A 15,705-nucleotide genomic window follows, 5' to 3' on the forward strand; every position below is an offset into this window, starting at 1 on the left:
GAAAAGTCTGGGTCAGGGGTGGTCAGACCCCCAAGTGTCCTATTACGATCGCTAGTTAGGTGAGTACCTCTAGCCCACCCAAAGAAGATAAGAGAGTAACAGATTTTGAAGAATGGGAGAAACTCTGCATTCCAAGGACATGAAGCCCAGCTGATAGATTAAATGACAGGCTACAGAAAAAACTCTGGGACCCCTCCAACCCTGGCAGGAGGGTTATCATCCCTGTCTCACTCCAGATAAGACACTGGAGAAGTCCTCTCTGAGGAAACCATCCCATCCAAGAGAAAGACCCACTCATGCGGTTGAGTCCAGCTGATATACACAGGTACCTTTTGAGTGTCTGGCTATCTTCTTTGGTTGAATGATGTCCATGCCACATCAATTATTTAATACCTTTTTTTTGAAGTTTTTATTTATTTACTTGACAGAGAGAGACACAGCGAGAGAGGGAACACAAGCAGGGGGAGCGGTAGAGGGAGAAGCAGGCTTCCTGCAGAGCTGGGAACCTGATGCAGGGCTTGATCCCAGGACCCTGGGATCATGACCAGAGCCGAAGGCAGACACTTAATGACTGAGCCACCCAGGCACCCCCAATTATTCATACTTTTAATACTACCCTTGGAATCCCCCAGTAAATATTAGTTCTACTCTAAGTTATCAGGAAGCCTGACCTCTTGCACAGAATGTCCAATCAACTATTGAGAGTCTCTTTCTTAAATGTGAATAGCCAGCCACGGGTCACCAAATATTGGAAGGAAGACCCCAACACGAATAGCAAAGACAAAAAAAATAATAATAAATAAAAAGGACTTGGATGAAGCAAAGGGAATTCAGGGAGCAGAAGAAAACTTCAAAAAGGTTACACTGTCAGAGAAATATAAAAAGATTTTTGTAGCTATGAATGAAACAAGAATAGGATACTATTTTTTTAAAAAAGAAACATCAGAAATATAAGAAAAGATTCTTTCTTCATGAACAGAAAAGTTAAGTAAATAGAAAGATTAGGAACATAAAGTAGAAATTAGATCAAAATAATAGAGATGGAAAATAGAATAGAATGGGGGGGAAGCCAATTACAGGATCAATCCAGAAGGTCAGAGATCTGAATTAATGTTTCAGGGGGAAAAAAAAAATTGAAAGGGAAAAATATCAATAAATTAATATAAGAAAATGTGTCATAACTGAAAAATTACACAGGTGAAAACCCTCAAAATGACAACAAATATCCCCGAGTAACACTGCAGTGTGTCGAAACATGGGTTTTGCTGCTAAAGATCCTTACTGAACAGAGATAGTCGTGAGCTCAGCTGCTTTATGGTAAAGTAATTAGCAATGAGTCTTCCCGCAGTTGAGGATTTAATCAGTCAGGAGACCACATTATGTCAATTTTTCATAAGCAGTTGAGTTGGAAAAACTGTTTTCTTGTGGCTCAAGGAAATACTGCTTCTAGATAAGAGGGCTGATATCTTTCATTTTAAGACCAAGTCACTTTTAGAACTCCAAACATCAAATGTTTAAGTCTAAAAACTTATGACTTCCCCAAAGCAGTTACCCTCTAACTGGCCTGAATAATGCCTAGAATCTGTTTCTCTAACTATCCAATTTTCATCCAGAACGAGAATCTTGAACAAGGCTAGAGGGACACCTTCACCAAGAGCAGCATGATTCTTACCAAACTTTCCTTGAGTACTTGCCATGTGAGCAGACTTACCAGGTTACAGGAAAAGAGAGATGAGCAAAGCAACTGACTTTGTCTAAAACTTTTTACATGGAAAATTTCAAATATGTGCAAAAGCAAAAAGAATAAAATAATAAACCCCCACGTACACAGCTTCAACAATTTTCAACTCATGATCAATCTTATTTATACCCACATCCAATTCTCCCTGCCCTCAAACCCAGTGGATTATTTCAAAACAAAACTGAGACATCACATTTCATCCGTTAATATATATTATATATTATACATAATATATAATTAGATATGCATATATGTAAGATATGCATACATATGTATTTTAGAAAGAAAAAACTTTGTCATAAACATAATGACAATTCATTATCATAACTAAATATAATTAACAGTAAGTCCATAATACTAACTAAACAAATCAGTGCTCACATTTCCCCAACTGTCTTATAGTTTCATTTTCATTTTGCTGATTTGAATCAGAAACTATTTTCCCTTTGGTTACCCCACAGTATGGTACGTACAGAAAAGACAGGATAAATGTTTGGTTCTTTCTTTTCATTTATTAGCTTTCAAATTTTTGAGTTGGTTACCTAGTGTCCTCCAAAGAGAACCAATGATTTGGGGGTTTGGGGGCATTTTTTTTTTTGACTCTTTGGAGTGTGTGTTTTAGAATCACCGTAGGTTTAAGCATAATGGATGTGTTTTAAGTCATTGCAGTTATTATTTTATCGTTGCTCAAATTGTCCTATCTTTGGCTACAGAAAGCCTTTCCTAGTTGGCTCCAGAGTATTTTAGACATAACCCCAAAAGTAATTGATAGTGTCCCTGCTTTACGGTAGGATAAATTATTCTAGGCTCATTGTTACACATTTCCTGCCCCAGATCTAGAATCAGTTCTGTCCCAAGGAACTCCGGTTCTTTTTAGGAGGGAATAGTATTGAGAGACCACAATCTGGGTTTTGAGCCTGGTTAATGAAGATGTTCATTTTTACTGAGCTTGTCACTGTTTCCAGGTCTTTGCAGTGAGTAGAGCTAGGAGATCTGGTTTTTGTGGGGTTTTTTGTATTAAAACACATCACAATTTCAGTTGACAATTATAAATTCCATACTACAAGGTTTTTACTTAACATCCTTGATCTTACATTTGAATTGCCTTTTTCCATTCCCCAAATCCTAATTCCCAACACAAACAATTTCTTATTTGTTTTATCCCATAGTACATACAACTATCTCAAAAAAATGAATAGAAGGAAGGAAGGAAAGAAGGAAAGAAGGAAGGAAGGAAGGAAGGAAGGAAGGAAGGAAGGAAAGAAGGAAGGAAGGAAGATAAGTCCAAACAGTAACAATACTATCACCAACAATAAAATTAAGAAAAAGAGTTGACGAATTTTTGACAATTTCTTAGAGTCTATCACTAGATAAATTCCTTTGTCACCTGAAATAATTCCTCTCTGTAATTAGTCCAGTAATCTGAGGCTCAGGTTCACTTGTGTCATTTTGCTCTCAATTTTTAGAGATTGCTTTGTCTCGTGATTAATTTTGTTTTATAATCACATTAAATATTTACATGTTTTTTAATCCAAAACAAAAACAGAATATATTCAAAGATATCTAACTTCGAATTCTGTGCCCTCCACCTCATTTCCCCACTCCCCCATAAATAACTTTTTCCTGAGAGCTTTTTTTTTTAATATAGCCAAATTTATATTCAAATGACCTTCTCAGATAAATAGCAGGGTGCCATAAACTCTTCTTTCCTCCATGATTTTTTTTTAACTTAACAAATTCTGGAGATCATTCCATAACCTTATTAATTTTTTGGAAAGTGTGTTTTTGTAGCCCAGGTGAGAAATTTGGCTTTAAAACGGGACAATTAGTAAGCAGCTGGTGGCAAAAGAAAGATTTAATCCTAATGTATTATAAAAAAAAAATGCAGATTGGAGCTTTGTAGTAAACCTTCATAAAATGACTCACCGAATTCACAGCATCGTGCTGGGAAAAATCAGAGTAGGTGGCTTTGCTTCTGAGAGGTATACACAGTGTGCAATTTTACCCTGCATAAGGCTTTAGCTACTACAATTTTCTTTTGCTTTGCCTTTTTGAAAAGTAATGTTCCTTCCTATTTTAGCAGCACTATTTGCATTCCTATTATTCACTCTGAACTGGGATTTGCATTTTTATCTTTCCTTTGTTAGTTGTTTTCATTCCAGCACTTCTCTTTGTGCTCTTTGCCTTCGGTCTATCTTGCCCTTAAATGGAGGCCTCATGCTACGGGAACAGAGCCATGATTTTCCTTGCCATCATGCCAGGCCTTGTCCCAATTTAATGATATAAGTTCCCTTGAACTATCGCCAACAAAGCTAGGACATCCCACACGCATTTGCTATGGAAACACCTTCATGACTAATGGTCTCTCAAATTAAGGCATTTTAAAATTGAAGATAGAAGTGGCTTTCATTTAAAAAAAAAAAAGATATTCTGCAGCTGTGGGAAAAAAAAAAGCAATTCTCTACAAGTTGTGAGTTGCCATGTCAATATACCCACTTATCTGAGAGGTAGATTCCTACAACCCCAGTCCCAAGGTACGGACGTAATAAGAAAGCAAGAATTTACGCATACTCATCCCTGTCTTTGAGTGAGCAGCCGCTGTTCTCTTCTGCTGGGTGCTTCTAAATTCAGGTGTTGGGCTTGTGCCAGGTTCTTTTCCTTAGAACAGACGTAGGGACAGTTAAGAGTCTGTATGATTTGGATGCTGCCAACACCACATTGTGTTCCCTTATTTCCCCTCTCATGTCATAATAGCAAATTACATAGACTTCTACCAGACCCACCAGGCCATTTTGCCTTTGTTCAACCTATTGCTTTTGCTCAATAAATGATGCTTAATTAAATGATCGAATGAGTAAATGAGCACAGGATGTGCTCTCCTAGGTGGGAAAGAGAGGCTAGGCTACCACCTATATGCATATTACATTGAAGTGTCTGTGTTTAGATTTCCTCTCTTTCATGTCTCTGAAAGGAATGGGGTTTTAATAGGTATCTTTGATTTCTGACTTTGAAGAATAGCATAAAAATGGTGAACACTACAGACAAATGCAAGATTTGTGTTTTCACTTGGAAGAGGCCTAGTGGGCTTTGCCGCTCTCTGTTCAAACCAGTCTTCAAAAGCCCTCAGAGAACCATACCAAGAATCCCCTTCAGCCCACACAGGGTCTTCCTGTAGAATGCCTCCTTGCCACCTGCCATCCCGGTCTTGCTTCTGCCACGTCCTGCTCATCTCCACCTTTTGTCCCTAATCAAAGGCTGACCTGTCCTGCCAGTCATGTCGACAGATCTCAGATGGTGAGTTGCTACTCTGATGAATTTGTCCCAATGAAGGAAGACTGGAGGAATGGTTCCCTGGTTGATGATAAGAATCACCTAGATAAAATTATAGATGCCCGGGGCTTGTTCTTATGCATTTTTAGTTGGTAGGTGTGGGTTTGATAAAGGATCTGTCTAGCCTTTTGAAAACACCTTCGTGATTCCAGGGCCAAGGCATGTTGTGAAACTGCCGGATAAGAAGCACAATCCCAGGATGCACATTTTCTCTCTAAGGAAAGCCATTCAAAACACACCCCCTGCTGCTGTTGTCTGTCTCCTGGATGGCAACTCAGTGGCGAAGACAGAAGAGAAGCACCTTTCTTCTGGTCGAGCCACAGAAGTCACTGCTGTTTTAGTTGCGCCTTCAGAATCCCAAGTGCAATGAACTAACTTGGGGTCAGCTCCCTGACCATAGAAGTGACATGTTATTTTTTATTCCATGTGTGTCTTTGTTGTAGGTGTGATCTTTAGACACAAATTCATTGGAAGCTGATAAACATATCATACAAAAAAGGCATCTCTCAGCCCTCCAGCCCCCTCCAGAAGGGGTGGAGGAGAAGTCATCATTCCCAGTCCCTAGCACCGCCGATGACTTCACTTACACTGTTTTTCCTCAGTATCAGGTTACCATCACACCTTTCCCCACAGCTACCCTTCCTTCCCTGACCATAGCCGCAAGGTTCCACAGAGCAGATCGCTCTGATGTGAAACAAATGACTTTTTTTCCCCACTCACTAGTACCCTCTGGGCTTCCAGTAAATTTATGTTTGCCAAATATCCCAAAGGAATTAAAGACCTAATTTTAGAGCCCAGGGAAAGTGCATTCTCAAAGCAACTGGGAGTACCCATCCTTAACCGTAAGAGTGACAAAGGGGGAGCAGGAGTGGCCCATTTCCTCAGTCTCACAGGACAGCATCTTTACGAAAAATGAACTCAGCTGTTAACAGCCTGTGGAGGGGCTGCTATCTACCACATCACAGGCAGCAGAGAAGAACAGGATGTTATGAGTACAGCGTGAACCTCAGAGCTAGAGTCCAAACCGGGCTCGGGGCTTCCCAGGCCTGAGTTTACCTTGTTTTCTTCAAACTTTAAGAAAGAACTCTCCTGAGAATGGAGCAACGCAGAACTGATAAATCTCCTTGTTTTTATTTTATTCCTGAAAAGAGAGCCCACTCTGGTTTATAACAACTATCACCAAAGTAGCCTGTGGCTCCTCCTTGATTCTTTTTTTTTTCTTTGAAGATTTTACTTATTTATTTGTCTGCGAGAGAGAGAGAGAGAGCAGGAGCAGAGAGAGCAGCAGGTGCAGGAGAAGCAGACTCCCCGCCCGAGCAAGGAGCCTGAAGCAGGATTTGATCCCAGGACTCCGGGATCATGACCCAAGCCAAAGGCAGACACTTAACTAACTGAGCCACTCAGGCACCCCTCCTCCTTGATTCTTAAAGGACTCATGGTTTTTCTCCAGGTCCACTCGCTTGCAGCCGAAGCAAGCCCCAGAGAAGTTGTAGTGTCCGGACCAGGTCAGCTCGTCTCCCCCAGACTTTTCGACTATAAAATAAACATGGTTGAGCTTCTTCTGTTCAACACTGCCGGGTCGTCAGAAAACAAAACAAAATAATAACAGGGGGAGCACTGACAAGGAAACTGAAGGTGAAAAAAGTTTAACCTCTAAATTTGGCCATGCTTCCTAAATACTCACTTATTATCCTCAGCCTCTGTAAGTTGTAGTTAAAAATGAACCATCCACCAGCTGTCAGGTCTAACTTTCTTCAAGTACCACTGCTCCATGGTAGTAAGCTAATTAAGAGCATAGGGTTTTAGATATATCTGGGTTTGAATATAGATTTATTATACTTGCTGAGGGATCTTATGCAGGTGACTTACCCTTTCTGAGTCTCAGTTTCCTTTCTTAAAAAGAACAAATGTAAGAATTATTATTTAAAAAAAAAAATTTTTAAGATTTTATTTTTATTTTATTCATGAGAAACAGAGAGAGAGAGAGAGAGAGAGAAGCGGGGGAGAAGCAGGCTCCGCGTGGAGCAGGGAGCCCAGGTGGGACTCAATTCTAGGACCCTGGGATCACGACCTGAGCCGAAGGCAGACACTTAACCAACTGAGCCATCCAGGTGCCCCAAAAAGAACTAATGTAGGAATTAAATAAGAGAATGCACATACAGGATTTACACAGGGTCTGTGACTTCACAAGGGCTCAGTAAGTGTTATTCTTAAACCAGTATATCAGTCAGGACCCAATTGGCTGTAAGTGAAACAAACCCAACCCAAAGTGGCTTAAACAAACAAGGAAAATGATTGTCCCACACAGTTGAAAACTCCAGCAGCAAGTTTGGTTCCAGCCCCTGTGAATCTGGGGGCCCAGCTGAAGCCTCAGGCCTTGATGATGCCCAAGCCCAACCCCCTTCTGCCTTCTCCCATCTTGGGGCTCTGCTGTGCTGTTTGCTTTCATTCTTCTGCAGGCTCGCTCCACAACAATTACAGGCTTACGTTCTTCCAGCTGAGAAATCTTGGTTGGAGAAATCTCTATCAAGAGCTCCCTCTTTGTATCTCATTAATGGGATCTTTATGCCCATTATGGGACCACTCCCTGTGGCCTCAGAGAGAGAGAGAACACTCCAAATTGAGCAGGTCTGAGTCACATGTTCATCCTGGAGCTGCAGGGTGATCCTGCCTCGCAGAAGCCATGGCAACCGAGAGTGGGAGAAGGGGCTTCCCCACACAGAGATGAAGGTGACTGCTACCCAAGAAAGGGGGCATGGATGCTGAGTAGATATCTCTGCAGCCCCCTAATGAATTTCTCTTTCCTTAAAGACACTTGCCAATAAATAGAAGATAGGCAAACTTCGGGGTGCCTGAGTGGCTCAGTCCATTAAGTGTCTGCCTTCCAGCCTTTGGCTCAGGTCATGATCTCAGGGTCCTGGGATCCAGCCCTGTATCAGACTCCCTGCTCAGCGGGGAATCTGCTTCTCCCTCTCCTCTGCCCCTCACCCCTCTGTGCTTTAACAAAATGAAAGATATGCAAACTTCACCTTCTAATTGAGACAGCAAGGTCTGCAAAGGTAGAACAAGTTCTCCCAGATGCCTCCTAAGGTGAAAGAAACAGGAATGTCAGACTCATAATCTCTCAAGACACTGAATAGACAGAGGTACCCTAAAGGCCATTCCAGGAGAGGAAATGCTGTTGATGTGAAGCTAAAGTTTACCTAGGGACTGGCTTTTCTTGGTCACCATGTGTGATCCTGGTATTTTTTTAATCGGCTCTGATTCTTTTAAATCTTAAAATGTTTTATCTGTGTACTTCATGTTAAAGAAGTTTGTTAATATTGTACCTCTTTATTTGGCCCTAATTAAATCTCACTCAGAAATAGTGTCCCTTCATCCCAGCATCGCTTCATCCTAGTATTTCATCATTTACTAAACAAAGAGGTGTGCTAAAAATGTCCTTGGGTTCCTAACACACTTGCCAAAACGAATTACAGCTTTTTTTTAATTTAAACAAACTTGGATGACATATTTCTTCTTATAAATGAAATTTGTATATAGTTATAGAAAAAGTTGGAAGATACAAATAAGCACACAGAGAGACTATAATATCATCCCCCAGAGAAGCTATTGTCAGCATCTTCAAGTTCAGTTACCTATGATGGGGATCCGAACACGCTACCCCAAAATATGGCATCCTGGCAAATTGAATATTTCAAGCTGAAGAAGTTTGAGAAAACAGCAGAGGCAGGAAAGTCACTCTGACCTTTTCCCCGGCACCCTTTTTTTATCCCTGAAACAGGCCATAAAATCCTCATGTGAGAGGTGCCCTCCCTACACCCAGAGGAAAGGAGCACCTTATCTCAGGAGACAAAGGAGACACCAAGAAAAATACAAACAAACAGGCCTTGAAACGTTTTCCCCAGTTTACTACACCTACCTCATACTTCTTAACTTATCCTACTACTCCGCAAATATGCACTCTTCACCAAACTTAGCATAAAATACTCGGGTCTAATTGTTTCTTTGGCTGTTCATTTCCTTTAGAAGTCGCTCATGCTACGTAAAACTTACATTAAATAAATGTGTATGCTTTTCCCCTGGTAATCTGTCTATGTCAATTTAATTTTCAGACCCAGCCAAGGATCTTAAGAGAGTCAAGAAAAACTTTGTCCTTCCCAAACAAAACAAAACAAACAAAACAACAAAAAATGTTAAACAAAAATGAGATTTTAGTCTTTTATAACCTGTTCCTTCCACTATTCCCTACACCAGAACTGTTAAATATTATTTCTACTGTTTATTGTATTAAGTATCCTTCACCTTTGAATGGGAGACAAGTTTATGTTGAAATCCCCTGATATTATATGAAAAGGTTGAGCCTGCAAGTATTTTTCTGGGGAGATGGCTGCTAGCTTCCATCAAGCTCTTCAGGATATCTACCATCTAAAATAAGAAACCCACTGTTTTATACCCTCGTTTTAAATGGTGGGAATAGATATATGTGGCAGAGAAAGAGACATACAAGCAGACATCATGATTCATTTAACCAAATCTTTCTTATTGGACAGGTAGGTCCATTCTAGGTTTTGGCTGTTACAAATGATACCCAGTCAATGTAACTGTTGCTTTTAAGTTTAACCACATAACTATTTCCCCATGATGCTGCAGGATATGAAGTTGCTGAGAATTTTTAAAGTGTGGAGTAACCCAGACTGACAAATTGCCAAGCCCTTGGAAGGTGGCTTTTCGCCCAGTGGAACCCTTATTGTTCAGGCACTACGGCTTAACGCCCTGGAACTGTTCAGTGAGAGAGCCCACCTCCTGGAGGCACCAGCTAGCTGTGGGGGGAAGGAGCATCACTTCCTGCCTTTGTCGGGGGTTCTGACTGACAGAGACCTGCCCCTCACTCTGGGGCCCGGTTGCAGCAAGCGCCTCTTGCTTACATTTTTGCGAGGACACGTGGGCAAGCCCCGGCTGATCCCCACAGCACACTGCACCTTGGTCACCGAATGAGCACCTGGTGGTTCCCTTTGGGGAATTAGGATGATCTGAGTGTTGGGGGCCTGCCAATGGGAAATTCACACAGCTGAAAGAAACAGGTCTCCTTCTACCAGTTTCAATAGGGTGTAGGAGGGAGGGGAAAGGCAAGTAAATAAGCAAGGAGGTGGCCGTCAATAAGGGGTTCCAGTGAGTTGGCTTATATGTCTGAAGAGATTCAAACCCGTGTTTTAACATCCAGGCACTGGAAGTTAGTAGGGAAGCAAGGCTGTTCTCTGAATTCAGATATATTTTCATGCCGGGGTCTTATTAAGGTGTTTACTAAAATAGCTTTAATCATCCGAAAGTAAATATTGTGTATGTTTATAAAAACATATCTGGTCTTGGAGATGTCAGGCAATCTAGATCATCACAGAGGACAACAAAATCAGAGGGTGCCAACCTCCACATTTTCAAGGACTGACAATCTCGCCATTGTTAGGGTCGTGCGCAAAGCAGGTACAGGGCTGTGTTCAACCTCAAAGTCCCCCCAAAGCGGCAGAACACAACTACCAAAAGTGCTGTTGGTGATTTATCATCTGGAGCTGAGCTCATAAGAATTTGCCTTTTTAAAAATTGTGGGTAAGTTTAATTTGGACTTTTGAATGACCTTCTCATGATTTTAGTTTTTCCCATGGGGAAACTCCAGCACCATCCATGTCAGAAGCCACCTCCAAATGCATGAAATACGAGGGATGACCCTCCCTTCCCTCAGGTCTGATATTTCCCTGGCGAGGACTTTGGCTCAAACTCCCCTGCCGTCAAGTTGCTCCAGATTGCAATCTCTCTAACAAATAGTGATGTAAAGGTTTTTGCAAAAGCCTCTCCATTAGCACACCTACCCTAACCTTCCTAATAGCACTTTTCTTAGAAGCCCAGCAGGTGTTATCACACCTTGGCAGATGGAGAAACAAAAACACAAAAAGATGAGACAGCCTATCTAAGATGACCTAGCAAGTCATCCACCAAGCGCGTGACTCCTGACAATGTGTGACACACAAATGCTCTGATAACTCGACCTCACCCTTGTTTCTGTGCAGAAAAATACAGGGAGTCGTTTACTGGCCCCAAAGACCTCACAATGCTATGAAGATGGCAAATTCAATCCAACCCTAATTATCTAGATCCAAATCAGGCCTGACAGAGTCTTCATTAGATCTAAAAATCCTGCCTGTTAGAACTCTGGGTCCACTGACTTGCTCATGTCACCATAAATTGGCTGTTCCAGAGTCAGGAAGGGTTCTCAACAAAGTGTTTACAGATGATGGTCATCATGTATGAAATAAAAAAGAGGTTTTTTTAGAAAAAATGAATAATTATAACAAAACAGTGCAGCAGTGGCAAGATCTCATCAAAGAAACAGTCTCTAGAATGGCCTAGACATGGGCAAAAGATAACCCAGCTATTTAAACAAACTGACCACCCAAAAAAGGAAGTCGTGAAGATATTATCCCAATCCCATCATGGAAACTAATGCAAACTTCTCTTTTGAAGCCAAATTTCATGTTTGCTAAGTTGCATTTCATATTATTTTATGTCCCAGGTCAGAAAACGGCACCCTCCATACTGAAAGAATACCTCCAACCTCAGACAAGCCATTTTCTTTTCTTTTTTTTTTTTCCACAATGGAATCAAACTGTCACTTTTTTCAAATGTGGTGCCAGTGAGACCAGCCCTTCAGATAAGCAGAGTCAATGGCCATTGAGTTAATGTGACTTCAGGGGAGCCAAAAAGCCTGCCTGCCAAGCAGCCGAGGGCTCCCACCCTTAAAGTCACTCGGGTAAATGGGGCATTGCATTTCCAAAAATGCTCCTGTCACAGATACTAACGTAGGCTAGAGCCGTGCCCGGACCGTCAGAGCCACTCGATGCTTACTGAACGAATAAAAGGATGATTGTTACCCAAGAAGTATAATAAGCTGTGATTACATTGGTTAGAGTCTATGCCAAAAATATAAAAGTATCTGGAACATATTAATTCATTTGCTCCTTCTGTACATGGTTGTGAAGTCCGTCTTCAGATCTGCCATCTGCTAACCAGCCCCGGCTAGTGCTTAAAGAAATAGGACATTGGAAAAGAAAGCGGGCAACCAAGGCAGCGGACTATGGGGTCAGGGGCTGGAAGGATGCTGAGCTTTGGTAGAGGGAGAGGAAACCCAGTAGGTAAGCTCAGGGTCCCTCCAGTCGGTATAGATCCGTGTGCGTAAGAGATAGAGCCGTGCATTTGCATTTATATTCCTGATTAAATTGGCGAAGTCCTGGCCCTCTCCTGCCTCAGTTGCTCAACAGAAGAAATGGAGAATAGTGGTATTTGTCTCATGTCACTGAGGAAAGGAGTTAGATGAATTCATCCCCAGATAGAATCTGGAATGGTGTCAAGCAGATAAAAAGTATGATTATTGTTATTTCATGTATGTGTGTGTGTGTGTTCCCCACATTTTTCTAGTACAACATTGATAACCAATTTTCGATTAAAAACAAAATCTACTGACACGTGGATATTTGCCGTACTTGATTCTTTCACAGGGTGGAATACAACCATGACTGGTGGGAAAGGTGACGGGCACGCTGGACGTCAGGCTCTGCGTTCCCTCTGAACGGGTCTGAGTGATAAATCCGTGCCCCAACCACGATGAAGGTCACCTCAAAAGCTTATGAAAAGCCTTATGCTCGGGCTTGTAGCATAGGGCGAGACACGGCCCCGGAATTAGCAGTGCTCACTTCCAGGGCTGCCCTGGGCACCCGTCTAGAATCACGAATTGCGACCCACCTCAACACCCTCAGTAGCCGTTGAAGGCAAGAGATTAACATGCCCGTTTTATTTCCAAATCAGTGAAAGGGATGGGCTCTTTCCAACTCTGGGGAAATGCAGAAGCAGGAAGGGGGCGATAAGCAAAGGAAACAAGGTTGGGTTTTTTTTTCTCCTCCGAATTGTAGAGTCAGTGTCCTGCGTAAAATGTTATTATTTCCTTTATTATTCTTATGCAAGCTTCCCTCATCTAGTGCATCCAGCTTTGAAAACGCAAAATGATTATTCGCAGCATAACTTCTGTAAAGGAAATAGACACCTATATGTCTACAAGATACTAAGGGTGGGTGATCTATTCTAACCCTACAACTTCTACAAATACACCACAGATAAGTCGTGTCACTGTCTCAGCAGCTGTGGGCCCAGCTTAGTACCCAGGTGTCTGTACGGTAGAGATAGAGAATTGCCTGGTGCGTTCCAACTCCTCAGTACTGTCCCCAAGTTAAGGAAATGGCAGTGCCCTGTAATAGCGACAGCAGAGAGATGTTTGCTCATTGATATGCAAATGACAATAGCAGGCATTCTGCTGTGTTTAAGGAATCCCATGACTGGTTTGACCACAAGCAGGTTATTAAAGTGAAACAAGGCTATTTTGTGCATTATGAAAAAGCACTGCCCTGTCCCAGTGAGTGGCACATTCAGGGCTATTTACATTTCAACGGACAACCAACAATAAATCAATATAAATACTCCTTCAAATCCATTTTCTTTCTCAAAGAACAATAGCTGTTCAAAATCACGGGGTTAAACAAGAATCTGAATCAAGCAGCAATCATAAAAAATCCAGCATCTGGCCAATCCTATGTCTGTTAAATCATTCATAAGTAAACCCCCTCAAAGTGCTGGAGTTAAGAGAAATCTCCATGTGCAGCCCTAGAAATTGAGGTCCACCTCTAAATAATAACAATAATAGTGAGTAGCTCCACGTGTCATGTACTATGTTTATATGTATTTACTATGTGATGGAAAATACTGTATGCCAGTCCGTATCATTGAAATAGGTGCATTGCATGCGTTACATCATTTAATCCTCGCAGTGACCCTGGGAGGTGCGTACCATTATAATCCTCATTTTACAGATAAACTGAGGCTGAAAGAGGTTCTGTAACTTGTCCAAGACCAGGTGTGTGGAAGATCCAGGTTTCTAATCTTACCTACATTGGAGTGGGGCTCTTAACAACCATCCTCCCCAAAGATGCAGCAATGGAATTGGATGACAGCTAGTAAAATATCCTGGGGACTTAGAATATTTTGCCCAAGTTTGACCACAGATTAAAAGCTGTAGTTCAGTCTGTGAGAATATTAATAACTTTGATTTAAAAATCGTTGGGAATGAACCACTTATCTATAATAAATTCTACCATTCATTCAGTTTTACATCCAACACATAATTATTGAGTCGTTAGTAAGTGTGAGGTGTATGTTAGAACCTGAGGCTAGAGCAGTGAACCAGACAGATAGAGCCCTGACTTCATTTAATTTATAGTCCTCTGGGGGAGAGAGATACTTAAAAATCATCTTTCATTACAACTGTGACAAGTATGCAGAAGGAAAAGGCCTCAATGCAAGGAAAACAGATAAAAGGAAGACCCAGCCTAGTCCGGGAAAATCAGAAAAAGCCTCTCTGAAGAGGGAACAGTTAAGAGGCTTGGAGACTAGATAAGAGTAAGCCAGTTATAGGAAGATCAGTGCAGGGAAGGAGCAGGGGTATCAGATGCTTTAAGCTGTCTGCAAGTCAAATAAAATCCCCTGCAAATTTGCTTAAAACACTAAAAGTTATTTATTGGTATAGCTTCAGGCACAGTTTGATCAAGATCTGGTTTTCATTTCTCTAAGAGTCTCACTGTCCTACCAAATTTTATATGTTCATTTTAGTCACTTAGTTTCTGTCATGACAATGTCTACCAGTGACAGTTTATTTGCTCATAGTCGCAGAAAGAAAGAGTTCCCTTCTTTATGCTGATTAGGCAACCCCAAATCAATCTTTCTAACTAGTGGATGCCTCTGTCTGACTTAAGTCTTGGTTATCTGCACCGATCATTTTGGTAAGAATGGGATTTGTGTAACCTTGGACCTTAGGGGTGGGTCCATTCCATCCAAATCATATGACCACTAAACATAGGTGGGATAAACATGGAGGAGGCAACAACAATTCCAATTCTAGACAGAGAGCTATTCTAATCAAAGATAGAAACAGGCGTGGAGAACCTTAGTTGGTTAGATTAGATGTTGGAGAATCTAAGTCCCATGGGAAAAATGAAGAGGGGATTGGCATGAGGGAGACAATGTTGTAGAGGTCAGGTGGGGCCTTGAGGGCCATGTTGAAAATCTGAGGTCTGTTCCAAAGGTTAATGGAGAGTTTCTGTTTTTTTGTGATGATCAAACTTACGTATTAAAAACATTCTTGTATAGAAGAAAGATTTCATCAAAAATATGTGTGTATACATCTGATACATCCATGTATATACATAGACTATGTTTGAAAATATACAATACACTGGTGAATGTGGTTGCTTACAGGAAGAGGTCCTTGGAAACCAGAGAGCTGACCAAATAGAGAGACTTTTCACTGCATGCACTGTTGAGCTTGTCTTTTTTTTTTTTTAAACCTATTCTTACCTTGTTCTTAGATTTCAAAAATACCAAGTTAATTGTTTCCAGTGAAAGCTCTGTCCACTGTATGGAGAGAAAAATCAGAGGCGGGGAAGAGGGCAGGGAGAAGAGACAAGCGTGGTAGTTGCCTGGTTTCTGATGGGACAGAAACAGGTCACCTGCGGCTGAAGTTCCTGTCCTTCTCCACCGCA

General features: G+C 41.4%; 1 long non-coding RNA gene across 1 annotated transcript in view; it reads left to right on the forward strand.

Moving 5' to 3' along the window:
• LOC145721862 (uncharacterized) overlaps positions 1–9,182 on the forward strand; it is an 84,794-nt gene extending 75,612 nt beyond the window's left edge. The window contains exons 3-4 of the long non-coding RNA XR_014145833.1: positions 6,522–6,706; positions 8,856–9,182. This is a non-coding gene — a long non-coding RNA (uncharacterized LOC145721862). The remainder of the gene's footprint in view (positions 1–6,521; positions 6,707–8,855) is intronic.
• The last annotated feature ends 6,523 nt before the right edge of the window (positions 9,183–15,705 follow it).

The sequence above is a fragment of the Leptonychotes weddellii genome, chromosome 5 (assembly GCF_054177405.1).
Source record: "Leptonychotes weddellii isolate Sample4059 chromosome 5, ASM5417740v2, whole genome shotgun sequence".
Taxonomy (NCBI): Eukaryota; Metazoa; Chordata; class Mammalia; order Carnivora; family Phocidae; genus Leptonychotes; species Leptonychotes weddellii.